General features: G+C 57.6%; 1 pseudogene; it reads right to left on the bottom strand.

The window, feature by feature from the left end:
• Positions 1-26,845, bottom strand: LOC142360034 (MAP kinase-interacting serine/threonine-protein kinase 2-like; annotated as a pseudogene).
• Positions 26,846-27,214: the final 369 nt, after the last annotated feature.

Below are 27,214 nucleotides of genomic sequence, written 5' to 3'. Positions count from 1 at the left end.
AGAAGGAGGATGGGGGGGACGTGGGGTACAGCAGGTCCGAGGGGTGCAGCTCACGCTTGGTCAGCCACCACGACCACGGGGGCTACCAGGTGCTGCCCAGCAGCCACCGCCTTGACCAGGTTGCACTTCTGCCGCTGCTTGGCCACCAGCTTGGACTCAGGAGGGGGTAGAGCTGCATGGCCCGTGAGGTAGCACTGATGGTGACGGGCCGTGCTTCCTCCTCCGCCTCCTCTTCCTCATCCTTGTCGCACCATGTCAGCTGGCGGTTGACGGCGACGGCCTCTGCGGCGAAGGAGGTGAGCTCTTTGGCACTGCTCTTCCTGCGGGGAGAAAGCGGCTCAGGGTGGGATGCGGGGGGCTGGAGGGAGGTTGGGGGGCAAATATCGGGGTGTCCCCTCACGCGCATGCCACGCCAGATGGGTCAGGCACCAAAAACACAGCTCCAGCCCGAATCACGTGCTGCAACAGCTGCCCAGATGGCGAGAGCTGCAGCCAAGCAGAGCTGAGAGCAGCTCACTGGGGAGAGGAGCCAGGATTTGGGGGGCTGGAATGTGTCCCCCACCCCCACCCCAGGGCCACCCACGCTCACCTCTACAAGATGATGGGGGTCGGCAGGCTGTTATCCGGGGCACACTGCAACGAAACGCAGCCAGGTCAGAGCTGAGGACCCCGCAATGGGGTGTCCCCCCACCCCGGCATTGGGGAGTGGAGGGGGGGGAGGGGGGGTAGCAGCACTCACCCCCTGCACCCAGGGGTGCTCCAGGACCTGGGCCGCACTGAGCCGCTTCTTGGCATCTCGCACCAACAACCTGGAAATGAGATCTTTGGCCCCAAAGGAGATGTGCGCCCACTCCTTGTCAGGAAACTCGTACTTCCCTACTTGGATGTTCCTGAAGAGCATACCCTGGTTGGGGGGGCAAATAAAAAAGGGGCTGAGCTGGGAGGGGTGCTGCCAAACCAGCGGCGGGTTTCGGCACTGCTGGGGTCTGCCACGCACCTCGCAGGTGTAGCACGACTTGCCGTCGTCCCAGTCGCAGCTGAAGCCGCAGTGGCCCACGAAGGGGGGGTACCCGCTCAGCATGAAGTACAGGAGGACGCCCAGGCTCCACAGGTCGCAGCGCTTGTCGTAGGTGGGTGCCTCCTCATTCTTGTAAAAAGCGTCCACCACCTCCGGGGCCATGTACTCGGGGGTGCCGCACTGCGGGGAGAGGCAGGGGTGAGCCCCAAAGGACAGGGGAGCGATGGGGCAGAGCTGAGAGGCAGGGGGGGGGGTGTCTGCCAGAACTAAGGGGCTACCCCCTCCAAAATGAGGGTGCAGACACGGCCGCTTCCCGGGTTTGGTCCTGGCAGGGCAGATCATCCCGGCCAGGTTTCCCATCGCCACGCGGGGGATGTCACAGCCCTGCCACCCCGAAAAAAATAAAACCCTAAAGGGGTGCAACACCCCCCCAGACTGCCCCCCAGCACTGCCGCCACCGGGCCGGCTCAGCGGGGCAGCGTCCGTCCCATCGCCCGGGACATGGCGGGCGGGCGGCGGGGACGGAGCCGGCTCTGCCTGTTCCCCCGCCTGACGCGGGCAGGGCCGCCGCAGCGGGCGCCGGATCCGGTGCCGGAGGAGTTAACGCTGATGCGAGGCGAGAGCCAGCGGTCCCGTTCCCCCATGGTTCCCCCACGGCTGCCGGGGCTCTGGGGCTTTCCAGCGCACGTGACCCGACCCGCAGCCCGCACCACCTCGTGACCAGGGGAGAGCAGAGCTGCAGCCAGCAGATAATCACCCCATAACATAACGAGAGGCCTCCAAACGAGACGCCTCGCCGGCCTCGGCAGCTGATGCCACCGCAAGAAGAAGAAAAACACCCACGCAAGCCCAACCCGCAGCACCCTGCATGGGCTTCCACCCGGCAGGGACCACAGCACCCACCCCCCTCTGCCCCCGCTGCTGAGAACGGGAAACTCGGGACACCTCAGAAATTCAGGTCCTCCCCCTGGGGGAGGGGAAACGCGGAGGAACAAGGGGGGGGGGTGTTTTGGCCCCCCCTCTGCTGTTGGGCACCCCGCGTGGGCCAGGGTCTGCCCCCCCCCAGCACGTGAGCACCCTGGAAACACCGTGAGCACCTCGAAAACAGCGGGGCACAGGGCAAATCCCTGCGCGGGGGGGGGGGCCCTGCTGCTGGTGATAAGGGGAGCAGGGCTTTCTGCAGGGGGGGGCAGGCTTGGTATGTGCCCCCCCCCAAATGTGAGACAGCTCCTTGCAACGCAGGGGCACCCCAGAAGCTTTCAGGGTGCCCACCCTGCAGGGGCTGCACCGCACGCAAGCAGCCCCAGCCCCCTCTCACCCACAACCGGAGTGGGGGGGATCACGGTGGCCCCCCCAGCCCCTCGCCTGACCCACTTCTCCCCAAAAGCGCAGCCTCTGCGCAGCTGCCTCCGCCGGGGCCGGCAGTTGCTAAGGCTCACGGCAGCCCGGGCTCTGCGCCAGCCCCCCCTGCGCTGCCCGGCCCCCCCGCGTTACGGAACTGCATCTCGCCCGCCGCTGCCGAGGGGGGTCCCGCAGCGACGGGAGCGACGAGCAGCGGGGGGCTGCACGCAGCCCCAAAGCCTGGGGGAGCCCCACCAGGGACATTCCCCCCATCCATGGACATTCCACAACACCCACCCCTCCCCCAGGACCCCCCCCATCGACATTATACCCCCCCTGCCCCATGGTCTGCACGCTTACCGGCGAGAGCAGGTCCGGGGTGGAAATGGGGGAGCAATTCCCCTTCAGTTTGATGCCACTTGCCAGGCCGAAGTCACAGATCTTCACTGGGGAGACCTGGGGAGGGGGGGAGCAGCGGTGAGTGACCCCCCCCAGCAGCCCCCGGGTACCCTCAGCCCCGCGTTCGCGCCCCAGCTGCCGCAGCAGCATCCCCCGCGGGGAACCAGGGCTCCCCCAGCCCCGGCACCACCCCCTGCTCCCCGCTCACCTGGTCCAGGCGCTCGCACAGAATATTTCCCGGTTTTAGATCCCTGTGAGCAATTCCTGGGAGGGGGGAGAAGAGGCGATGAGTGGAAAAGCCTGCCCCCCCCTCCCCCCAAGATTTCCACAGCAGAAGGTCTGGGGGCGGCGCAGGGACCTCTCCCTCCCCACCCCAAATCACCACCCGCGTCATGGCGAAGGGCACAAATTGCTGCTGGCCCCGAGTCCCGGCCAAACCGGAGGAGCAGACTCCGCACCGCGACAACACGACGCAGCCGGGCCTGACCCTGCGCGCCCGCGGCCGGCACCGGCCCCTGCTCCCCGGGCAGGAGGGGGGGGCAGCACCCCCCGGCTGGGGGGGGCACGGCTGCACCCCGGGGTGGCTCGGCTCACCTCTGCTGTGCAAAAAGTGCAGGGCGCTGGCGATGTCCCGCACCACCGTGCTGGCCTCCAGCTCGTTCAAGCGGCTTCTCTGTTGGATGTGGGTCAGGATGGAGCCTGCGGCCGGGCGAGAGCGGAGTGGGGGCTCGTGGGTGTTGGGGGGGCTCCTGCCGCCCCCGCTCCCCCCGCCCCGGCACCGCACTCACCTCCCCTCATCTTCTCAAGCACCAGGTAAAACCTCTCCTCCTCCTCGAAGAACTCGATCAGCTGCAGGATGTTCCTGCGGGGACAGCGGCGTCAGCCTGGCATCCCCCCAGAAAGATCGTGGGGTCCCCCCCTCCCCGCAGCCCCCCACCCCACACGGCTCCCCGGGGCAGGGCCAACGGAGGAGAAAATCGGGTTTCCAGCGACTGAAACCACGCGGCTGGGGCCCCCGGCCACATTCCAGTGGGGAGAGGGGCTTCCAGCGCCGGGCCCCGCTCCCTAATTGCTCGCAGACCCTCCTGGCTCGCTCGCCCCGCTCCAGAAACTGCCCCGCTCAGCAGCTCTCCGCGGCGGGACGGCGAACGCCGCGGCGGCAGCTCGGCTCGCCCCTCGGCACTGCTCCAACTCGGCCGCCGTGGCCCCGTCGTCATGGCAAGCGGCTCCACGTCGCCTCGGGATGCTCCCGGCGAGGCCACGCGGAGGGAGAGCCGCGCAGGAGGGCGGCCTGCCTGCCGCCCATGGGTGTCTCGAGCGCCAGCCCGGTCTCAGCCCGCGCCCTGTGCCCACGGTGGGGGATGGGGACGGCGGCTGCCCTGCGGTACCTGTGTCCCTGGCACAGATTCAGCATCGCCACCTCCCGTAAGACCCCGCTGCAGACGTCGCCCTGGCGCTTCTCGATGATCTGCAAGGCAAAGCGGGCGAGACTCAGGGAGAGGCACCGCTGCTGGGGAGGGACCGGGGCCGGCAACCACCGCGCCCCAACCCACCCGGCGCTGGGGACCCCCGGGGCCGGGCAGAGGCAGGCGGGGGGTGCCCGAAGGGGTTAAAGAAGCAGAACAGGCTGTTCCCGGCAGCGGGGCCAAGCCGCTCCCTCCCGGGGCCCGCAGCCAAGGCGAGCTCTGCGGCCGAGCCCCGGCGCAGCCGCCCCGGCAGCGGAGCACGGCCCTTCGCCCCGCCGGGCGCTGGCACAGTGGGTGCCTGGTGGACGTGCCATGGGGTGAGCAGGGGGTCTCCACCCGCGGGGGAGAGCTGGGTGGTCTCACTGACCCCCAGCCCTTCGGGGCACACTGAACACCCAACCACCATGCAGCCCTCCCCCTGCCTCAGTTTCCCTCCTTGGGCACCCAAAAGCATCCTGGGGCAACAGGGGAAGCCAAGTGCCCCTTGCGTTTGGACACAGGGCCTGTCCCAGCCCCCCCACGCTGTGACTGGGAGCCTGTGAGGTGCAGGGATGCGGCACCACCATCCCCGACCCCAAAGCAGCTGGCTCATCCCCTGACCCCTCTAGTGTTCGCGGGGGCACGAAGACCTCCCTGGGGCGAGCGGGGGCTGGCCACCCTGCCGCACCACATGCCCCTGCTTGCCCCAAGTCCCTAGACGCGGCGCAAGCGTTAATTTAATCTCGCGTCTGCCCTAATTTACAGGGATAGGAGCGTGGCTAAGGGGGTTGACCAAGGTCCTGCAGCTGGGCGGTGGCAGAGGACAGTGTGCCACCTGCGTGGCCTGGCCCTGCCCCGCTCCTGCCCCTCTCCATCCCCTCTACCCCGTGAAACCGTCGTCCTGTGCCAGCTCCGCACAGCCAGGAGAGCCAGGAGCCCAGGATGTGGAGGGCAGAAGGGGAAACTGAGACAGGGGGTGGGCAGGAGCCGGCTCTGCAGCCCCAAGCCGCAGAGCTTTACCTTCACTGCGTACTCCTTGTTGGTGACGAGGTTAACGCAGGACTGGACTCTGCCTTGGGCCCCTTCTCCCAGCACCTCGTCGCACAGCCAGTAAACATCTGGCAGGAGAGAGGGCGCCTGAGCTGCCGGCCCCACCGCGGCACGGGACACCACGGCTGTCCCCGAGCCTGGGGACACCAGGAGGGCCCCAGCCCTGCCGCAGCCCGGGGGGGGGACCCCTGGGGTCCCTGGGCAGCCCCGCTCACCTTCGAACCTGCTGGAGAAGCTGTCGGTGGCTCTGCAGTGCTGCTTCTTGTTCCTTTTCTTGGTGCTGGGGATGTCGATGGGCTGACTCAAAGGCACATCTGCGCCGGAGCAAAGCCACTGGCCTGAGTCACCCCCAGCCACCCTGCGCTCCCCCCAGCATCGCCACCCCTGGGGCAGCCCCCCAACGCCTTCGAGGGAATGCAGAGGGCCGACATCCCGAGGTCCAGGGCACTCGAAGACGGGCTCCAGGTCAAACGCCAGCTCGAAGGGGTTTTGTTCCTGCAAGGGCCAAGAACACGAGTGAGACGGCAGTCGCTGGACCAGCCGCCGCCGCCCGCCCGGTCCAGGCACGCCGCTGGCCTTGGCACACGCTCTGCTCGTGCAGGGCACCGGCTCATGGCACTGCTGCCAGAGGGATGCAGCAGAGCCGGAGGAAGAGGAGGAGGAGGAGGAGGAGGAGGAGGAAGGGTTTGACCACGTCTCCTGCCGGGGATGTTGCCGCGGGGTCATGCCTCTGTGCCAGCAGCCCCAGGCCGGCACGCGGGCGATGATGAGAGGGACTGGGGCTGCGCGTACCAACCCAGCCCCGAACATCCACCCTGACCTGAACTACAGCGAGGGGGGGAGGAAGAAGAGCCACAGGGCAGGACGGGCTCCGGAGCCACCGCACCGCGTCCTCCCGCCTCCCCGCAAGGTCACGGGGGGCCGGAGCCCACTCAGCGCCGCTCCGGTGAGCGCCGTGCCCGTGGCTGCGTGATGCCCGTGACCTGGCAGGATCGGGCCCCGCTCCCAACCCTCCCTGCACCCCACATGGGCGATGGGTGTGGGAACCACTGCCTCCCCCACCCCAAACCCAGCGCCTCCGCCCCCAGCACCCCAAAGGGGACGTGGGGAACTTCAGCCCCCCCCGAGCCACCCCACCGCGGGACGGGGCAGTGCCGGGGGCACCCGGCCGCGAGGCGAAAGGGCCCCGTCCTCCGCGGGGTTACGAAATCTGTTTGGGTGGAGGCAGCAGCTCCCGGCGGCGTTCCCCAACCCGCCCCGGTGCCCCGGTGCCCGGGCCGGCTGCCAGCCCCAGCGCGGCGCGGGAGCAGCCAGCCCCGGCCACCGCCGCCAGAAACAGCCCGAGAGCGCCTGTTTGCTGCCGGGGCGGCTCTCGAGGGGCCGGGGGGTCCCCATCGCGGTGCGGGGATGCCACGAGCATCTCCCCCAACCAAGCACCACTCCTGATGCCTGAAAACGCTCCTGCGCAGCGTTTGGCCAGATTCCCCCCCCACCCCCCTAAAAAAAGACAGTATCAGGGTTTGCGGAGTGCGGTGTCACCCTCCAGCCCCCCCCAAGGCCCCCATGTCATGGCGGGGATGAGCGGCTCGGGCCCAAGTCCCTGCACCGCGGGCAGGATGAGGCCTCCCGGGGGGGGGCACCAGGGGTGTACACGGGGGACAGGGGGCCCTGCCCGCTGCCGCAGCACCGGCGCACAAAAGGTTTGGGGGATGGGACACACAGGGCAGACGCTGCGCGGCGGCTCCGGCAGCGCATCCGAGGTGTCCCCCGTGTCCCCCCCGTCCTGGTCCCCAACCACCCGGGGTGGGGGAACGGAGGGGGGGATGGAGGGGGGGATGGGAGGGGGGGATGGAGGGGGGGCCCAAACCCCAGCCAGAAGTCCTCAAAGCAGGATTAGGTGTCAGCTAAAATAAGCCGGGCAGGTTTCGGGTGAGGTCCCAGCATCCCTCGCAGCCCCGGGAGCCAAACTAAACAAAGCTCCCACGAAGGTGCCCGGCTGACGAGAGCCAGCGTTTGGGGGACCCAGACCCCCCCCTCGCACCCCCCTCGCCTGACAGTGACCGGGAGGGACGGGGGTCCTGGTGCCCTGGCTGCAGACCCCCTGCCAGGATCTGGCCCTCGCACAACAGGTCCCAGGCTGGGCCCGGCAGCCCCCCACCCCCTGCTCGCAGACGTGCGGTGAATGAGTGCAGCTGGGGGGGGGGGGAACATGCAGCCCACCCGCTGACCCACCCCACGGGGGACACCCGTGGGAGCTGCAGCGGGGTGAGCAAAGCCTTGCTGCGGGGGGGGGGGGGTGGGGTGTGTGGGGTGTCTGACCCCCCCTCGGGGAGCACCCCGACCACCGGGCCGGCGGGACATGGGGGTCCTGCGGCCCGGGTTGGGTGGCATCACCCTGGGCGCTCCCCTCTCTCCTCGGGGGGGGGGGGGGAAGGGGGAGGTCGCTGATGTGTGTCCGTGCCCCCCCCCCCCCACTCCGGGCAGGGGATCCAACCGCCGCAGACCCGCACCCCAACCCCGCACCCTCCCATCCCCCCCCGGAGCACCCCAACCCCCTACCCCCCCCCCCGGAGCATCACGGGGGCGGGGAGCACCCCCTTACCTTGAAGGAGCGGTGGAAACCGGGGATCTCAGATTCCTTCTGCACCACCTTGCTGCGGGCGGGGGGAAGGGAGAAAGAAGGGAGGGGTGCGGGGTAGGAAAAAGCCCAACCAACCAACCAACAAAAACAGGAAAATAAACCGGGAGGGGGGGGAGGGATGCGGAGGGGCGGGCAGAGCCATCGGGGGGGGGCCGAGGGTAGGCCGAGACCTGTGGAGAGAGGAGCCCGGGGGGGGGCGGGTGTCAGGGGGCTGTGGCCCGCACGGGGCCCGCACGGAGCCCCCCTGGTCCCAAAACCCCCCCGGCGCTCACCGGCCCCGCAGAGCTGCCGCTGCCGGGGGTACCGCAGCCCGCTCCGCTCCGCATCGCTCCGCACCGCCGGGAGGGGACGTGCCCCCGCCCCCCCCCCGCAGCTTTATGGCGGCGGCTCCGCCCCCTCGCCCCGCCCCCGCCGTGTGACACCGCCCCCCCGCGGGGACACACCCCCACCCCACCCCCCACGCTGCGCCCAGGGGCGGGGACCCCCACAGCCCCCCCCTGGCTGCACCAGGCGGGGTGCGGGGAGCCCCACGGACACCCCCCGGGTTCCCCCCCCCCACAGCCCACACATGTCACGAGCGGGGCGGTGCTCAGCCGCGAGGCCTGCGCGCGGCAGGGGGTCACAGCACAGCCCCCCCCACCACGGCCCCACCCCGGCTGGGTGGCACCGTGGGAGCCTGTCACGGCGCGGGTGTCCCCCCCTCCCCTCCCCCCACCCCACGTATCGCTTGACGCCGACCCGGGCTCAGAACGCACGCGCCGAGCGGCGGCGCCTCGGCCAATGGCTGCGCATGACGTCACCACCTGCACCGCCTATTGGCTGCTCGCCCCCTCCCGAGCCGCCATCGCCCCGCCCCCCCATGCCCCGCCCCTCCCGGGCACCGCGTCACGCTCCGCCCCCCTCCCCGCAGTTCGGGTGTGCCCCCCCCCCCCCAAAGTGCCAGTGGGGCCAGAGCGGGGGGGTCGGGACCCCCCAAGCCCCCCCAAATCCCGCCCCCCTCGCAGCCGGGGCAATCAGCGCCCTGCTCTACATTAGCGCTGCTAACGAGGGCGCCCCAATTAGCGACACTCCTGCTAATGCACCCCAGGATGCCATTGGCCTTCTTGGCAGCCAGGGCACGCTGCTGGCTCATGGTCAGCCTGTCGTCCACCAGGACACCCAGGTCCCTCTCCGCAGAGCTGCTCTCCAGCAGGGCCGCCCCAGCCTGTACTGGTGCCTGGGGTTCTTCCTCCCCAGCTGCAGGACCCTGCATTTGCCTTTGTTGAACCTCATCAGGTTCCTCTCTGGCCACCTCTCCAGCCTGTCCAGGTCTCGCTGAATGGCAGCACAGCCTGCTGGTGTATCCACCACTCCTCCCAGTTTGGTGTCATCAGCAAACTTGCTGAGGGTACACTCTAACTCTTCATCCGGGTCACTGATGAAGAAGTTAAACAAGGCTGGGCCCAGTGCTGACCCCTGGGGCACACCGCTAGTTACCGGCCTCCAACCAGACTCAGCGCCGCTGATGACAACCCCCTGAACTCTGCCATTCAGCCAGTTCTCAATCCACCTCACCGACCACTCGTCCAGCCCACACTGCCTGAGCTTCCCTAGGAGGATGTGATGGGAGACTGTGTCGAAAGCCTTGCTGAAGTCGAGGCAGACAACACCCACGGCTCTCCCCTCCTCTACCCAACCAGTCGTGCCATCGTAGAAAGCTCCCTGCACGCTCCTGGCCTGTCTGCACACTCACTGCACGCTTAATGCACACTTACCGCGTGCTCCTTGCATGGTCACTGCTCACGCTCCACGCTCACGACTTGCTCCCTGTGCACGCCTGGCCTCTCTGCACACTCCCTGCACGCTCCCTGCACACTCAACTGAACCACGGAACCACGGAATGTTTGGGGGTTGCCACGGCGCTCTGTGAGTCACGGAATCACGGAATGTTTGGGGTTGGAAGGGACCTCTGTGGGTCACGGAATCACGGAATGTTTGGGGGTTGGAAGGGACCTCTGTGGGTCACGGAATCACGGAATGTTCGGGGTTGGAAGGGACCTCTGTGGGTCATCTAGTCCAACCCCCTGCCCAAGCAGGGTCACCCAGAGCAAGCTGCTCAGCATCACGTCCAGGCGGGTCTGGAATATCTCCAGAGAAGGAGACTCCACAGCCTCCCTGGGCAGCCTGGGCCAGGGCTCCGTCACCCTCAGAGGCAAGAAGTTCTTCCTCGTGTTCAGCTGGAGCTTCCTCTGCTCCAGTTTGTGCCCGTTGCCCCTTGTCCTATCGCTGGGCACCACTGAACGGAGTTGGGCCCTGTCCTCCTGACCCCCACCCTGCAGATATTTAGAGGCATTTCTAAGGTCCCCTCTCAGCCTTCTCTTCTCCAGGCTGAACAAGCCCAGCTCCCTCAGCCTTTCCTCGTAGGAGAGATGCTGCAGTCCCCTCATCATCCTCCTAACCCTCCTCTGGACTCTCTCCAGTAGCTCCTCATCTTTCTTGAACTGGGGAGCCCAGAACTGAACAGAGCACTCCAGATGAGGCCTAACTAGGGTGTAGAGGGGAAGGAGAACCTCCCTTGACCTGCTGGCCACACTCCTGCTAATGCACCCCAGGATGCCATTGGCCTTCTTGGCAGCCAGGGCACGCTGCTGGCTCATGGTCAGCCTGTCGTCCACCAAGACACCCAGGTCCCTCTCCGCAGAGCTGCTCTCCAGCAGGGCCGCCCCAGCCTGTACTGGTGCCTGGGGGAGTTTCACAAACCAAGACAGAATGTCTACAACAGAAAGGAAGACCAAAAAGTGAATGTCAAAAAGTGAAAAACCAACAGAGATTAAAGAAACAAAGGAAAAATATAGAACAATACAAGTAAGTACTAAGGAATGACACAAAACTCTTGAAGAAAACCAGATTTGAAATCCTCACACTTCACACAAACATTAAAATAAGGAAGGAAGATTAAGGAAGTAAAGGGCAAAACTTATAACCCATGGCAGCAAAGTAAATCCGCTGCAGAAACGCAATGTAGAAAGCAAGGGCACTCTGGAAACCCTTCGACTTAGAAAGAAACTTAACTAGGGAGGAAGATTCAGGAAGTCAAGGCAAAAAGTAAAAACCGAGGGCAGCACACTAAGGCAGACATAGCAAGGCTATGTGGAAAAAGCTAAAGAACTACACCAAAACTAGCAATACCTACAAATACACGCAATGATTTCAAAAACTTAGCCTTGAATAAGATCTCAATAGGGACGAGGATGAAGGAAGTCAAGGGAAATACTAAACAAAAGAGTGGCAGCAGACTGAAACAGCTGTGGAAAGACAATTTAAAAAGCCAGCATAAAGACACAAACCAAGACAGAATGACTACAGCAGAAAGGAAGACCAAGAAATGAATGTCAAAAAGTGAAAAGCTGACAGAGATTAAAGGAAAAAAGAAAAAAATAATAGAACAATAAAGGTAGGTACTAAGGAATGACACAAAACTCTTGAAGACAACAATATGTGAAATCCTCAGACTTCATACAAACACTGAAATAGGGAGGAAGATTATAGGAAGGGCAAATCTAATAACCCATGGCAGCAAACTAAATCCGCTGCAGAAACACAATGCAGAAAGCAAGGGCATTCTGGAAACCCTTCGACTTTGAAAGAAAACTTAATTAGGGAGGAAGATTAAGGAAGTCAAGGCAAAACCTAAAAACCTGAGGGCAGCACACGAACACAGACATAGCAAGGCTATGCAAAAAGCTAGAGATCTACAGCAAAACAAGCAATACCTACAAATACAGGCAATGATTTCAAAAACTTAGCCTTCAACAAGATCTAAGTAGGGAGGAGGATGAAGGAAGTGAAGGGACAAACGAAACAAAAGAGTGGCAGCAAACTAAAATGAGATGTAGAAAGACAATGTAAAAGCCAAGGTTCTTAAGGTGCCAGTATTTAATGTCAATGTCTCTGTATTTCAAGGTCAGGACTGCAACAGTTCTGCTGTCTGTGGACACCAGTGAGAGATGACCTGCTTTTCATTCGTTCAGGCACTGCACCTACACTTAGTCACAGATCTGATTTTTTTTTTATGTTTTCCTCTCCAAGATGTAATAGACAACAGGGCACTCTTTAAGTGAAGTTAAATAGCAATTCTACTGATTTAAATACAAAAAGTTTTCGCCTGTGGTACATTCATCCACAAGAACTTTAACACCTCTTGATAGAAGGAATAATAAGAAACATGACACTTTACCAAACTAGCTGCAGTGGTATTTTCTAGTTTTAGTTTTAACAAAGCACCTGTGTGGAAGTTGCAAGCTCTCCTTATAGATTAGCAAACTTAGCAAGGACAAGACTGTGACAAGAGCAGGAGCTGCGACCAAGAACCAGCGAAAAGCAGCTTTGCAGTTTTGCAACGAGATAGAACGAACCGAGCATGCGCAGCGCCCCGGATGTAACTCACGGGCAAGTGAGGAAGACTACTGAAAGAGATGAAGTAACGACCTAAGACCACCAGAGACTACCCAGGAGCTCTAATACACCTGCTAAAGGAGAATTGGAATAGATTCATACGCTCTCAAAAATATAACGATTAATATGCATATTGTAGTTCTATTTAACCTGAAATTAAAGGGTGTTTGGCGCACACGTTTGGAGGAGAGATCCCCCATGTGCCCGGCGCCGTAATAAAGGACACCTGGTTAACAGCATACATTGTGCTGTTAGGTTATTACCGGATCTGTGAATCACTCTAACCAGCGTTTTCCCTCTTGACTAGAAAATGAAAATCTTCAACAGCAGATAGCCCTGAAATAAGCTTCAGTCAAATCTGGACCCAATACAGGGTGTGCGTTATGATATGCCACAGATCGGGACTTGACTCTTCAAAACAATCATGCACTAAGGAAAATTTTAGGTTGTTATGCAGAGTTTTAACTCGAGTCTTGGCAACCGCATTTGGGACATGAAAGGTATCAGCACTACAGTACTACGTGCAGTAGAGAAAACTGCTCTTGCAGTTCAATTCCAACACCGCATCCTCAAACAAACTGAAGCTGCTGTGTTTGAGCAACATGGGTGGAAATCTCACCTGCCACGCTGAAGTGACGCTGGGGCATTTCTTCACCTTGTAGTCTCTTTCCTCAGGCTTAGTGAATCTCTCCCAGAGTCTGAGGCAAAGCCCATGGATTTCTCCTGTTTGCAACAGGGGATGTCTGAGCCGTCACATGGTGGTTTGTTGTGGGGTACCACTTGTACCCTGGATTTGCCTTCATAAATGCATCCCTGTACTAGAAAGAAAAGGAAAACTTCCAGTCAGGTCACTCATGAGAATGCAGTATCCACAGGGCAACACAGTGCACTGCTTGTAATGGGATTTAAGACAGTAAAGAATCCTTAAATAGCTTGATTTTTAACAGTTTAATCACATGTTTAGAGTCTGACTGCCAACACAACCGAACAAAAGAAATACCATGATAGGAAGAGTTGTATTTCAAAAAGCGAGGTTTCTCTTTACCCACCTGAGGGTCTATCACCCAGAGCAGGCTGAAGTTCTGATCCTGCAAACTGCTCCCCACTGCTTCTCTGCTCACCTTGGCGAACAAGGACAGCTGTTCCCATTCTTTTGCAGGTACAATATTTCCAGTTTTACACTGCAGTTTCAATGAAATGAAGACATACATTTAGCAATACATGCAGAATGATGCTCCCAGAACAGGCAAAGAAATAAAACCTATGACCAGGATCACCTCATTTTCAGCAACTTCGGATACATCATCCCCGTGTTCCCACCAAAATGTACCACGCTGCATCAAATCAACCAGGAAAAAAAATCTTCAGGTAACGCTGACCCACACACACGCTGTATCTTCAGAACCGGGCGTCTGTATGAAACTTGCACACTCAGGGCTGCGACCCCTCCCCCCTCACCCCTTTTCTCTCTCCCTCAGCCCGGGCTGGGAGCTCACCTCACCAGGGAAGGACACCAGGGAAGGACACCAGCCTCACCGAGGGACAGGGAGGGGAGAAGGGAGCAGAGAGAAAGGCAACACACAGGGAGGGGAGAAGGGAGCAGAGGGAAAGGCAACACACAGAGAAGCAGCTCTGCCTTCCCTTGCTCAGCCCACAAGCCCGCTGGTGCCTGTGCCCAGGGGCTCCGTCTCCGTCCCCTGCCCCTCCCCAGCTCTGGGCTCCCCCCCGGGGCTGCCCCGGCCGGGCCCAGCTCCAGCGGGGAGCTCCCCCCCGCCCCCCTCGCGTGGCCAGCAGGCAGCACAGCCCCCAGTGCCCGCCCCACGGCCCCGCTCCCCTCACGGGCAGCCCCAGCCCTCACCTCAGCCGCGGCCTGCAGTGGATCCTGTCCCTGCCACACCAACATGGCCACCCAGCAGCCCCTGCCCCGGGCCTGCAGCTCCCAGCATGCCCCGGGAACCAACATGGCCACCCAGCAGACCCTGCCCCGGGCCTGCAGCTCCCAGCATGCCCCGCGAACCAACATGGCCACCCAGCAGCCCCTGCCCCGGGCCTGCAGCTCCCAGCATGCCCTGGGAACCAACATGGCCACCCAGCAGCCCCTGCCCCGGGCCTGCAGCTCCCAGCATGCCCTGGGAACCAACATGGCCACCCAGCAGCCCCTGCCCCGGGCCTGCAGCTCCCAGCATGCCCCGGGAACCAACATGGCCACCCAGCAGCCCCTGCCCCGGGCCTGCAGCTCCCAGCATGCCCCGGGAACCAACATGGCCACCCAGCAGCCCCTGCCCCGGGCCTGCAGCTCCCAGCATGCCCCGGGAACCAACATGGCCACCCAGCAGCCCCTGCCCCGGGCCTGCAGCTCCCAGCATGCCCCGGGAACCAACATGGCCACCCAGCAGCCCCTGCCCCGGGCCTACAGCTCCCAGCATGCCCCGGGAACCAACATGGCCAGCAGCAGCCCCTGCCCCAGGGCAGGCCCCAGGACTACAGCTCCCAGCATGCCCCGGGGCGCCCCCCCACACCCTGCCTTCCACCCTCTGGAAGCCTTTTCTTTCTTTCCTAACAGCTGAGCATTTAACTGACTAAATCTCAGAGGTACTCTTGTTTCTTCTCAACAAAGCAGCCATCTCCATCTGCTCACATCTGCCAAGCACACATCCAGGCAGGCCAGGAGAGCACGGGGTCCCATCTGCTCCCTGTCCCTCACACAGCAAGGAGGGTGACAGCCACCAGCCCCTGTGAGCTGGCAGCTCGCCAACAGCCACCGCGCGAAGGGACACAGCCCCTGCTCAGACACCACGGGCCTCTGGAATGGCTTTCCAGAAAGGTACCCAGGAGAGGGACAAAGAAGGACCGAGCTTCTGCAATATCAGAGCAGAATGAGAAAGCCCAGAGTGTAACTTGGCAACACTCCAAAAGTGAGAAAAGACACCAAACTCTTCTGAGGATGTCACATCATCTTGGCAGACCAGTGCCCTTGCCCGCGTGCCGACAGGACCCACCAAAGTCGTACTCCTGAGATTTTCACCATCTGTGGTGGAAAGCCACTGGGTTTAACTGACGCCTCCAGCCCTTGGGACAGACAGACAGACAGATGAGAGGCTGTAAGGAAGAAAGAACCCCATGCTACGTCTACATCACCAAATGTCTCCAGGCACGTCAGACCTCAGCACGCTTCCCAGTTCCTCACAGCTTGTTTTGGTTTCGGCTGCCGCCGGCAACAAAAGCGCCACGCGGCCGCCCCTCCCCCCGCCGGCGTGCGGAGGAGAATGGAAAGAAAGAGGCAGAAACTGGTGGGTGGGGATAAGGGCAGTTTAACAGAACAGCAAACAGAGGGAAAACAGGAACAACAACGATACAAATAAGGAGAAAACACAACCACGAACCGTACAACAGCCGCTCTCCCGAAACCGGACCGGCGCTGCGCCCGCCCCAAGCCGCGAGTGCGTTCCCGCCGCGCCGCTCCCCCCACCGGAACCCAGCGTGACGTCACATGGTATGGAATACCGGGCTCTGTTTGGCCAGGTGGGGTCAGCCCCCACCCCCCGGCTGTGCCCCTTCCTGGTGTCTGGTGAAAATTAACCCTGTCCTGGCCAAACCCAGGACATTATCCACCCCTTATTCCATACCATCTACGTCATGCCCAGGTCCCCCATTGTCCAGTTGATCACCACCACTTCTCCTGTCTCCAGATATCATTCCTTTAATCTATGGATCATCACTCTAAAGTGTCCGTTGAGTTCATTTAATCCATGACTTCAGGCTCCATCTGTCGTAATGGTCTTCCATGGCGGGAGAGGTGATGTGTGGTGATGGGCGGTCACTTGCTGCATCCGGAGCTCACGGCTGATGTATCTGGTGCAGCCCGTGCCCACAGTCTGCAGGAGATGTTGATCTTGATGAAGTCGCTGGATGCCAGTTGTTGAAAACCAGGTCCAGTTCCATCATCACCGTGCTCTGCTAGGTTTTCATTGAAAAAGTCCATCCTTCTTTAATCTGGACGATTCTTACTATGCTACTACTGGTACAACATATAACAATTATAACAGTGATAACAGACAGTGACAGGGTTATTTAACAACTAACTTTATACAATTTATTTATGGACTATTCTCGCCCAAAATTAAATCCCCATGAGGTACACATCGGACTTCCCCATCCTTCCGCATTACCCACCAGGTACACCCAGGTCCTTGAGCAAAAGCAATCCCCCGGACGGGCTTGCCTTTGCCCGAGGCAGGACTAACCCAAACCGTCTTCCCTAACATGTTCCGCATGTGCACTACAGGGACTTTATCCCCTTCTACTGGGCGCTGAGGTTTTGACTGGGCAGGACCAGCCCTGTTGGTGGACCCTCTGGTGTTGACCAACCAGGTGGCCTTTGCTAAATGGGTATCCCAGTTTTTGAAAGTCCCACCCCCCATTGCCCTCAAAGTGGTTTTTAGCAGCCCATTGTAACGTTCAATCTTTCCAGAGGCTGGTGCATGGTAGGGGATGTGATACACCCACTCAATACCATGTTCTTTGGCCCAGGTGTCTATGAGGCTGTTGCGAAAGTGAGTCCCGTTGTCTGACTCGATTCTTTCGGGAGTGCCATGTCGCCACAAGACTTGTTTTTCCAGGCCCAGGATGGTATTCTGGGCGGTGGCATGGGGCACAGGGTAGGTTTCCAGCCATCCGGTGGTGGCCTCCACCATTGTGAGCACATAGCGCTTGCCTTGGCGGGTTTGTGGCAGTGTGATGTAGTCAATCTGCCAAGCCTCCCCATATTGATATTTTAGCCATCGTCCTCCATACCACTGAGGCTCTACCCGCTTGGCTTGCTTGATTGCAGCGCATGTCTCACATTCATGGATAACCTGTGCGATAGTGTCCATGGTCAAGTCCACCCCTCGGTCACGAGCCCATCTGTATGTCGCGTCTCTTCCTTGGTGGCCCGAGGTGTCATGGGCCCACCGAGCTATAAAGAGTTCACCCTTATGTTGCCAGTCCAGATCCACCTGAGCCACTTCAATCTTAGCAGCCTGATCTACCTGGTGGTTGTTTTGATGTTCTTCAGTGGCCCGACTCTTAGGGACGTGGGCGTCCACGTGACGGACTTTTACAGCCAACTGCTCTAGCCGGGCAGCAATATCTTGCCACAATGGGGCAGCCCAGATAGGTTTGCCTCTGCGCTGCCAGTTGTTCTTCTTCCATTGCTGCAGTCACCCCCACAAGGCATTGGCCACCATCCAAGAGTCAGTGTAAAGATAGAGCACTGGCCACTTCTCTCGACTGGCAATGTCTAAAGCCAGCTGGATGGCTTTCACCTCTGCAAACTGGCTGGACTCACCTTCTCCCTCGGCAGTTTCCGCGACTTGTCGTGTAGGGCTCCATACAGCAGCCTTCCACCTCCGCTGCTTCCCCACAATGCGACAGGACCCATCTGTGAACAGGGCATACTGTTTCTTATCTTCTGGCAGCTGGTTATACAGTGGGGCCTCTTCAGCACGTGTCACCTCCTCCTCTGGCGATGCTCCAAAATCTTTGCCTTCTGGCCAGTCCATGATGACCTCCAGAATTCCTGGGCGACTGGGGTTTCCCATTCGGGCGCGCTGGGTGATCAGAGCGACCCACTTACTCCACGTAGCATCGGTGGCATGATGCGTAGAGGGGACCCTCTCTTTGAACATCCAGCCCAGGACCGGCAATCGTGGTGCTAGGAGGAGCTGTGCTTCAGTGCCGACCACTTCTGAAGCAGCTCGAACGCCTTCATATGCTGCCAGAATCTCTTTTTCAGTGGGAGTATAGCGGGCCTCGGATCCTTTGTATCCCCGGCTCCAGAACCCCAGGGGTCGACCTCGAGTCTCCCCTGGTGCTTTCTGCCAGAGACTCCAGGTTGGGCCATTCTCCCCGGCTGCGGTGTAGAGCACGTTTTTAACATCTTGCCCTGACCGGACTGGACCAAGGGCTACGGCATGAACTATCTCCCGTTTAATCTGTTCAAATGCCTGTCGTTGCTCAGGGCCCCATTCAAAATCATTCTTCTTCCGGGTCACGTGGTACAGAGGACTTACAATCTGGCTGTAATTTGGGATGTGCATCCTCCAAAAACCCACAACACCCAGGAAGCCCTGTGCTTCCTTTTTGCTGGTGGGTGGAGACATAGCTGCTATTTTGTTGATGACATCCATTGGGATTTGACGGCGCCCATCCTGCCATTTTATTCCCAAAAACTGGATCTCTTGCGCAGGTCCCTTCACTTCGCTTAATGGCGAAACCGGCTTTCAGAAGGATCTGAACTATTTTCTCCCCTTTCTCGAAAACTTCCTCCGCTGTGTCGCCCCATATAATGATGTCATCGATGTACTGCAGATGTTCTGGAGCTTCACCCTTTTCCAGTGCAGTCTGGATTAGTCCATGGCAAATGGTGGGACTGTGTTTCCACCCCTGGGGCAGTCGATTCCAGGTGTACTGGATGCCCCTCCAGGTGAAAGCAAACTGTGGCCCGCACTCTGCTGCCAAAGGGATGGAGAAGAATGCATTAGCGATGTCAATTGTAGCATACCACTTGGCTGCCTTTGACTCCAGCTGATACTGAAGTTCTAGCATGTCTGGCACGGCAGCACTCAGCGGTGGTGTGACTTCATTCAGGCCACGGTAGTCTATTGTCAGTCTCCACTCTCCAGTAGATTTTCTCACTGGCCATATGGGACTATTAAAGGGTGAGCAAGTTTTCTGATCACTCCTTGACTCCTCCAGCTGGCGGACCAGCTGATGAATGGGGAGAAGGGAGTCTTGGTTGGTACGATACTGTCGCCGGTGCACCGTTGTGGTCGCGATGGGTACCTGTTGTTCTTCAACCCTCAGCAACCCCACAACGGAAGGATCCTCCGAGAGACCAGGCAAAATGCACAGCTGTTTAATTTCTTCCGTCTCCACAGCAGCTATGCCAAAAGCCCACCGATACCCCTTTGGGTCCTTGAAATAGCCTCTCCTAAGATAGTCTATCCCAAGGATGCACGGAGCCTCGGGGCCAGTTACAATGGGGTGCTTCTGCCAGTCCTGCCCAGTGAGGCTCACTTCAGCCTCCAGTACACTCAGCTCTTGGGACCCCCCTGTCACTCCCGAAATGCAAATGGGCTCTGACCCTTTGAACTCTGATGGCATTAAAGTACACTGTGCACCAGTGTCCACTAGAGCTTTATACTCTTGTGGATCTGACGTGCCAGGCCACCGAATCCACACCGTCCAATAGACACGGTTGTCCCTTTCCTCCACCTGGCTGGAGGCAGGGCCCCTCTAATCCTCGTCAGAGAAATTGCTGCTCACCTGCTGTAAAAATGACTTGGAGGTCCCCTCCAGAGGATCGGAATCAAGGTCAAACTGTCTACCTGGTCTGGAGAGCTGGCTTTTAGAAACTGGAGTGGCATTTTTCCTAACAGAGTCCCCTTTTGTGATTGTTTTACCTCGCAACTCACGTACTCGTGCCTCTAGACTTGAGGTGGGTTTTCCATCCCACTTCCTCATGTCCTCTCCGTGGTCACGCAGGTAGAACCACAGGGTGCCCCGGGGTGTATAGCCTCTGTATTCCCTCTCCTGAGCAGAGAAATGCTTGCGCCTAATAGCTGAGACACTGGCCCGTACAGGTGGGGAGTAGGACATATTCCTGTCTAGTCGCTTGACCAGTTTCTCCACGGCTGAGACAAGGGAGGAAGAGAGACTTTCCTCATATTGGCGGAGTCTGACAGCCACCTCGTCTACTGTTGGTGCGTCTTTACCTTTCCAGTTTACAACTGCCAGTGAGTTGGCATGCGAGGAGGGTGCGCTCCGCACAAACTTCCTCCACATGGATTGTGAGCACTGGAGTTCATCTGGGTCTGTGGGTACCTGCTCATCGTCTGTGTCACAGTAAACCAGCTCCCGCACAGCTAATTCCCTCAAGTACTGAATACCCCTTTCCATATTGGTCCACTTGCCAGGATAGCATACAAAATCATCACTGAAGGGGTACCTCTCCCTCACGCCCGACAGAAGTCTCCTCCAGAGGCTGAGGACTTGTTCCTTTTTCCCAATGGCCTTGTCAATGCCCCCATCCCTGGCCAGGGATCCCAGCTGCTTGGCTTCCTTGCCCTCTAATTCCAAGCTGCTGGCCCCATTATCCCAGCACCGCAGCAGCCAGGTGGCAATGTGCTCGCCTGGGTGGCGGCTGAAATCTTTCCGCATGTCTCGCAGCTCACCCAGGGACAGGGACCGGGTGATGATCTCTGTCTCTATCTCCCGTGATGACCCTGGCTCATCGTCATCCCTCCCGGAGCGATCTGCTCTCTTTGCGTCTTTCTTTAGTTTTACAGGGGCGACTGCTACGGGCACAGGTTGGTCACTGGGCTCAGCCACACTGCCTGCAGCTGGAGCTGGGGCTGGAGCAGCTGCTGTTCCTGCCAGGGAAACCGAGGCAGACCCTGCAGCTGTGGCAGCGGCGGTGCCAGTCGGGGGGGCTGTGACTGCCTGCTGGGCTGGAGGGGCTGCAGGGCCGGCTGGGGGGGCAGCGCCAGTTGCAGCGCCTGCCGCTTTGCTTCCCCCCCTTTCCCCTTTAAGGCACTGAACAGTGTTGAACAGGGCTCGGTAGGCATGGGCCAGACCCCAGCACATTGTGGTGATCTGTGTCTCTCTGGAATTCCCAGGGTGGCAGCACACTTTCTTCAGATATTTTACCAGATTGTCCGGATTCTGTATTTGTTCAGGGGTGAGTTTAAAACACACCGCAGGTGCCCACTGCTCTAGACATCTGCCCATGCTGTCCCACACACCCAGCCACTCACAGCTATCCAGCCCCGGGGCAGGTCTCTGCACGATGTTCTTAACGACTTGCTTAACCCTAAACAAAACCTGCAACCCATTCAGGAGGCAAAACAAAAGGAGAGTGCTGCCCTGAGCATCCCACGGGTACTCGAAATTCTCAAAAGCAGTTAGGACCAGCCTGAGGGAGAGGGGGGGGGCGAAAGAGTGGGGGAAGGTATCCCCTTCGGCTTTCCCCACAGACTGGGTTTGATTATTAACAAAATCTAAGACATAGGATCCGAGGTACGGAAATGACCGCAGTGCCGCATGCAAATACAAGACTAATTTCATGCACAGTGATGTTATCATATCATAAGTCGATATCGTACAGTACAGCAAAATCATCATCCTGATCTTTTTTCCCGAGGTAACAAACAGCACGGCCACAAACACATACAGGAAGTAAGGATTTACGTAGCAGAGATATTTGATCAAAGTCAGAAACATTTTTGCCGGCGACTTTAACTAACACAGTAAATGCATATAACAAAATTCAAGCAAATCTAAGAAAACAGTTTTAACACCCGCTGCTCAGCCCTGCCGTTATCCCCGCCCCACGTTTGGGCGCCAATTTAATGTTTTGGTTTCGGCTGCCGCCGGCAACAAAAGCGCCACGCGGCCGCCCCTCCCCCCGCCGGCGTGCGGAGGAGAATGGAAAGAAAGAGGCAGAAACTGGTGGGTCGGGATAAGGGCAGTTTAACAGAACAGCAAACAGAGGGAAAACAGGAACAACAACGATACAAATAAGGAGAAAACACAACCACGAACCGTACAACAGCCGCTCTCCCGAAACCGGACCGGCGCTGCGCCCGCCCCAAGCCGCGAGTGCGTTCCCGCCGTGCCGCTCCCCCCACCGGAACCCAGCGTGACGTCACATGGTATGGAATACCGGGCTCTGTTTGGCCAGGTGGGGTCAGCCCCCACCCCCCGGCTGTGCCCCTTCCTGGTGTCTGGTGAAAATTAACCCTGTCCTGGCCAAACCCAGGACACAGCTCTACTTGGCTACAGCAGAAATAACTACTCCATAGCACTGCCCATGGCCGACAGCAGCCTGCTGCAAACTCCTTCCCGTAATTCCGCCCACTGAATGCAGCCGTGTGTGCACACAGACAGGACCCAGGAAGGAGTGGCACAGCCAGGAACGGGATTTTTGCCAAACTTGACAAAGACACCCTGTGAAAATGACAGCCCTTCTGTCTGAAAGAGCAACAGCAGCTTTAGTAGCGGGGTGGGGAGGAGGGGAAGCTGAAAGAGGTTCTGTAGCATTTTTCAGTACTTTCCCTTGGAACAGCTTGAATGAAATCAAGGTGCAATCATGCCTTGTGACTTTGGCCAATGAAATCCACTAAAACTTTGAGGAAATAGTTTATACTTTAAAAAAAAAAGCAACAACCAAACCAAACACCACAGTTGCATTTCTAGCAATTACTGGAACTCTGCTGACATAAATGTTGCACATTGCAAAGCTAAAGCACAGCCGCACAGAGCTGTTTGGTGGTTGGAATAACCACCAAATAACACAAGAAGAGGAGAACATTTTGCAACTTCCAGCACTACAGCTGATTTTGATGGAGTCAAGAACTAAAGCAGCCACAACAGATGAAGGACATCATGTAACATCCATCATGTAACACATGCAAAAACTTTAGTTACTGCGACGCTGGTTCAAAACTGGGTGCAGGCATGACACATCCCTCCATTGCTGCTGAAACCAGAGCTCCATCACTGCTCCAGGGTTTCCACCGTGTTCCTACACACGCGCTCCTGCACCTACCCAGCTGATAAACGATCCAGGACCATAAACCCAACCAGAACGAACAAAGAAAAGCGTGAATTTTAGTGGAAGATTTCTGATTTCTCTTTCAGCTGAACATCAGATGCTTCCGAAAAGGAAACGCTGGGGCAGACAGCCCTGTCACAAGAAACTCACCTCCACAAGCAGGAACAGTGACGGCTGCTGGCAAGCTTCCGTTGGATGAGTCGCATCAGACTGGCGATTACTGGAGGAAACCTGGAACAGGGAGAGGGGAGAAAAACACCTCTGGGTTACTCCGACATCATCCTCTGAAGGAATTGTGTCACATGGGACGCACTCGTTAACTGTCACAGCACATGTCACTAGCAGTCACATGCCAGCTCCTCGTTTTATTTCATGTTCCTGATTTCTGCGCTGCGTTCCTGTGCACTGCGCGGTGTGCAGCGTGTGCTGCGCTGTGGGATTCACTGCCCTGTCTGCTCTGTGTCGCGTTCCCTGTGCTGTGCTGCTGCGTTCTGTGGTACCGACTGCCCTGTGCCCACGGTCTGTGTGACACTGTCGGTGCTGTGCTGGCTGCTGTGCTGTGTGGGGCCCAGGGGGCGGGCCCCCAGCCCCGGGCCCAGGCCGCGGATTGGCCGAGCCAGCACTGGGTGGAGCCACCAATGGGAACCGCCCACAGTGGGCGGAGCCACCAACGGCAACCAATGGCCACCAGCGGGCACTGGCCACACCCGTCGGCACGGCGATGCCCAGGGACGCGGCAGCGCAGGCGCCGGCAGCGGGCGGAACGTGGCGTCCTCGGCTTCCCCGGGGCTGCCTGCGCCCGGCAGAGCCCCCGCAGCCGCCCGGCCCCAGCGCCTGTCCCCGCAGGCAACCGCCCGCCCGGGGTCCGGCGGAGGGGTGCGCGGGGCTGTTCCCGGAGGGGTGACAGCCAGCCGGCCGGCCGGGGTGCCACAGGCAGACGCGGGGCTCTGCCCGGGGGCCGAGCTGCGGGAGGGGGTGGGCAGGCGGAGGGGTGTCCGGGAGGGACCCCAAGCCGCGGAGCTGGGCTCTGCCGTCTGCGGCACGCACAGCCCAGCTCGGCGTGGGCACGGCCAGCGCGGCAGGGCCAGGGGCCGTCTGTGTGCCGGGAGCAAGGCTCAGGGGAGGGCTGGGCAGGGGCGGCAGCAGGGCACTGCTCGGGGCTGTCGGCAGAACCCTCCTCACCCTCCCAGGGACCTCGGTGGGATCGGGAGGAGGCCCCGGGCGTGTGGGTACGGCCCTGGTCAGCCGGCGGGACGGACGGAGAGGGCTTTAAGCGGGAATGGAGGGGTCGGAGGACACCCACGGGAGAGCTGGAGGTGAGCTCAGGGCTGCCACGGCGCTGTTTGGGACGGTGTGTGTTGTGTCCTGTCTTCTGTGGTGTGCGCTGTACCCTCTGCTGCGTGTTGGGTCTGCTGCATGGTGTGGAGTTTAGTGCATGATAAGGTATTTGTGGTGTGGATGGCATTTTGGATGGTGTGGATGGCATTTTGAACGGTACAGGACGCTATAGGATGGTAAGCCTTGTATGGTGCAGTGTGTGCTCCATGGCATGTATTGTGTGGTATGTATCGTGTATTATTGTATTTTGTATGGTATGGTTTCGTATCTGGTATAGTACGGTTTTTTATTTGGTATGGTAGGGTATTTTGTCTGGTAGGGACGGTATGGTCTGTACTGTAAGAATTGTATTCAGTTTTGTACTGCCCGTGTGGCACAGCGCTGGGCATGGTATGGGGTATGGTGCTGTGCTGTCTGCGTTACATTCTGTGTGGCGTCAGATTTTGCATTGCGTTCAATGTATGCACGGTGTGGTGTGTACGGCGTTTCTGTGCTGTGTATTTTGTACAGTGTGGTGTATTTTGTGGTTTTGGTGTTGGGGGTATGGTCTTGGGGATGTGGCATTGGGGTGTATGGTGTTTGGCATGAACAGTGTGCTATATATCGAAAGGCAAGTTTTGTTATGGTGTCGTATTGTCTGTGCTGTGTGGTGTGTATCTATTGTACTGTATGTGTTGTATATGTTGTGTGGTATGTATTGTGTCATAGAGTGTGTATCGTATTGTGTGCATTGTACTGTACCGTATTTATTTTATTTTTTGTATTACATCCTATCATGTATTTTCTGCTGTATTGTTTATTGTTTTGTGTAGTGTATTGTGTGTATTGTGTGGTATGGTAGGCATGGTACGGTACTGTGGGTATTGTTTTGTGTTTTGTGTATTGTAGGGCATTGTCTGCATCATGTTGTATGTTTCTAATTTGTATTTTATTTTTCTATTGCAATTGCACTGTATTTATTGTGTAGTATGCTGTTGTGCTCTATGCAGTGTGTTGTCTAACTGTTTCTATTGTATTTATTTTGGATGCTGTGCTTCGTTTTGCATTGTATTTCATATTGTATTATATGTATGGTGTGTAGAATACAGAATGGTACGGAATGTATGGTATGCGGTGTATTACACTGGGTTTTGTGTTGTACTGGGTTTGGTCTGTTCTGTGTGTTGTGTTGTGTGTATTGTGTGGGGTTTGATTCTCTTTTGTATTGCATTGTACTGTTTGTATTGTAAGTCTGGTGTTCTATTTTATGGTATGGCATTTATTTTATTATATGCAATGTATTGTAAGGTGTGGTATTTATTTTTTGTAAGTATTGTCTGTATTGTATGGTTTGTTTTTTATTGTATTTTATGTATTTTTTTTGTATTATATTGTAACATACGGTATGTAATGTATGGTATGGTAGTGTATGGTATGGTAATTTATGGTCTGACATTGTATGGTATGGCATTGTACTGTATTTTGCATTGAATTTTATGTATTTGATGTACTATACTGTATTTTATGTGTTTTCTTTAATGTATGTTACGGTATTTATTTTATTGTATGTATTCTATGTATTATTTTGGGTGTAGTACATGGCATGGTATTTATTGTATTGTATTTTCTAGTCCAGTGGGAATTGTGTTGTATGGTACGCATTGTATGGTATGGTATGTATGGTATGGTGTGCATTGTATTTTATGTTGTGCATTGTATCGATTGTATTCTATTTTATGGTATGTATTGTATTTTGCCTGCTGTAGGTGACCCTGCTTCGGCAGGTGGGTTGGACTAGATGACCCACAGAGGTCCCTTCCAACCCCTACTATTCTCTGATTCTGTGATTCTGTGATTGTATAGGTTGTACAGCCTGTAGGTACTGTATGTACTGTATGTTGTGTACACATTGTATTGCATTGCGCGGTGTGTATTGTCTTCTCTCTGTTGTGTGTTTTGTGCTGTAGGTACTGTAATTTCTTTTCTACTGTATTTTGTATTGTATTGTGTGCATTTGATAGTATGTAACATATATAGTGTGTGCTATAGTAGGTGTTGTGTTGCTTGTGTTGTATTTTCTATTGAATGTATGTGCTCTGTGGTTTTTGCGTTGCGTTGCATTGCATGTACTGTACGTCATGCTATGGCATCATTGTAATGCACGTGTTCCATGGTGTGCATTGTGTGTGTGGTGTTGTATGGTATGTACTGTAGGGCATGGTGTTGTATTTATTGCATTGTGCGTACTGTATTTTGAATTGTATTGAATTCTGTATTGTATTGTGGGGGTTTTGTATCGTATTTTATATACTGTATTCTACTGTACGATATTTATTGTATTGTACGTATTGTAATGCATTTTGCGTTGCAATGTATTTTGCAGTGTGTTTTATGTGTGGCGTGGCTTGTACCGTACAGCCTGTAGTGTATGGCTTGCACTGGACTTTGGTTTGTGTTGTATGGCCCTGCAGTATTGCAGGCTGTCTTGTACAAGAGTGCACACAACGTGTGCTGTATTCCATCACAGATCCACTGGGATAAGCGAGACACGGCGGAATGAGTCCCACAGCTGGAGTTCTGAGATGGAGGGCTATAGGCTCCATTGTACGTGTTCTATTTTGTATTATATCGTATTTTTTTGTATCGTCGTGTTTCTATTGCATTGTGTGTAGCGTGTTTCATACAGTATTTTGTGTTATTCTGTATGGTATGGCATTTACAGTGTTGCATTTTGTAATGTGCTGTATTTTGTACAGTGAGGGTAGGTAGGATTGTCTGGTATGCACTGCATGTGTGGTGCGGTTTCCGTGGCACGGTTTGTAGGTATGGTAGGCATGGTCTGGTACTGTATGTTCTACTGTTTGTCTGGTACATACGGTATGGTATGGTATTTTGGTTGTGGGTATGGTATGGCATTGGGTACGGTACGGTATTGTTTTGAACGTCTTGCGTTACATTTTGCATTGTATTCC

The sequence above is a fragment of the Opisthocomus hoazin genome, unplaced genomic scaffold (assembly GCF_030867145.1).
Source record: "Opisthocomus hoazin isolate bOpiHoa1 unplaced genomic scaffold, bOpiHoa1.hap1 HAP1_SCAFFOLD_56, whole genome shotgun sequence".
NCBI classification, from domain to species: domain Eukaryota; kingdom Metazoa; phylum Chordata; class Aves; order Opisthocomiformes; family Opisthocomidae; genus Opisthocomus; species Opisthocomus hoazin.
The sequence above is the reverse complement of the archived record's forward strand: the minus strand, read 5'-3'. Positions and strand labels throughout refer to the sequence as shown.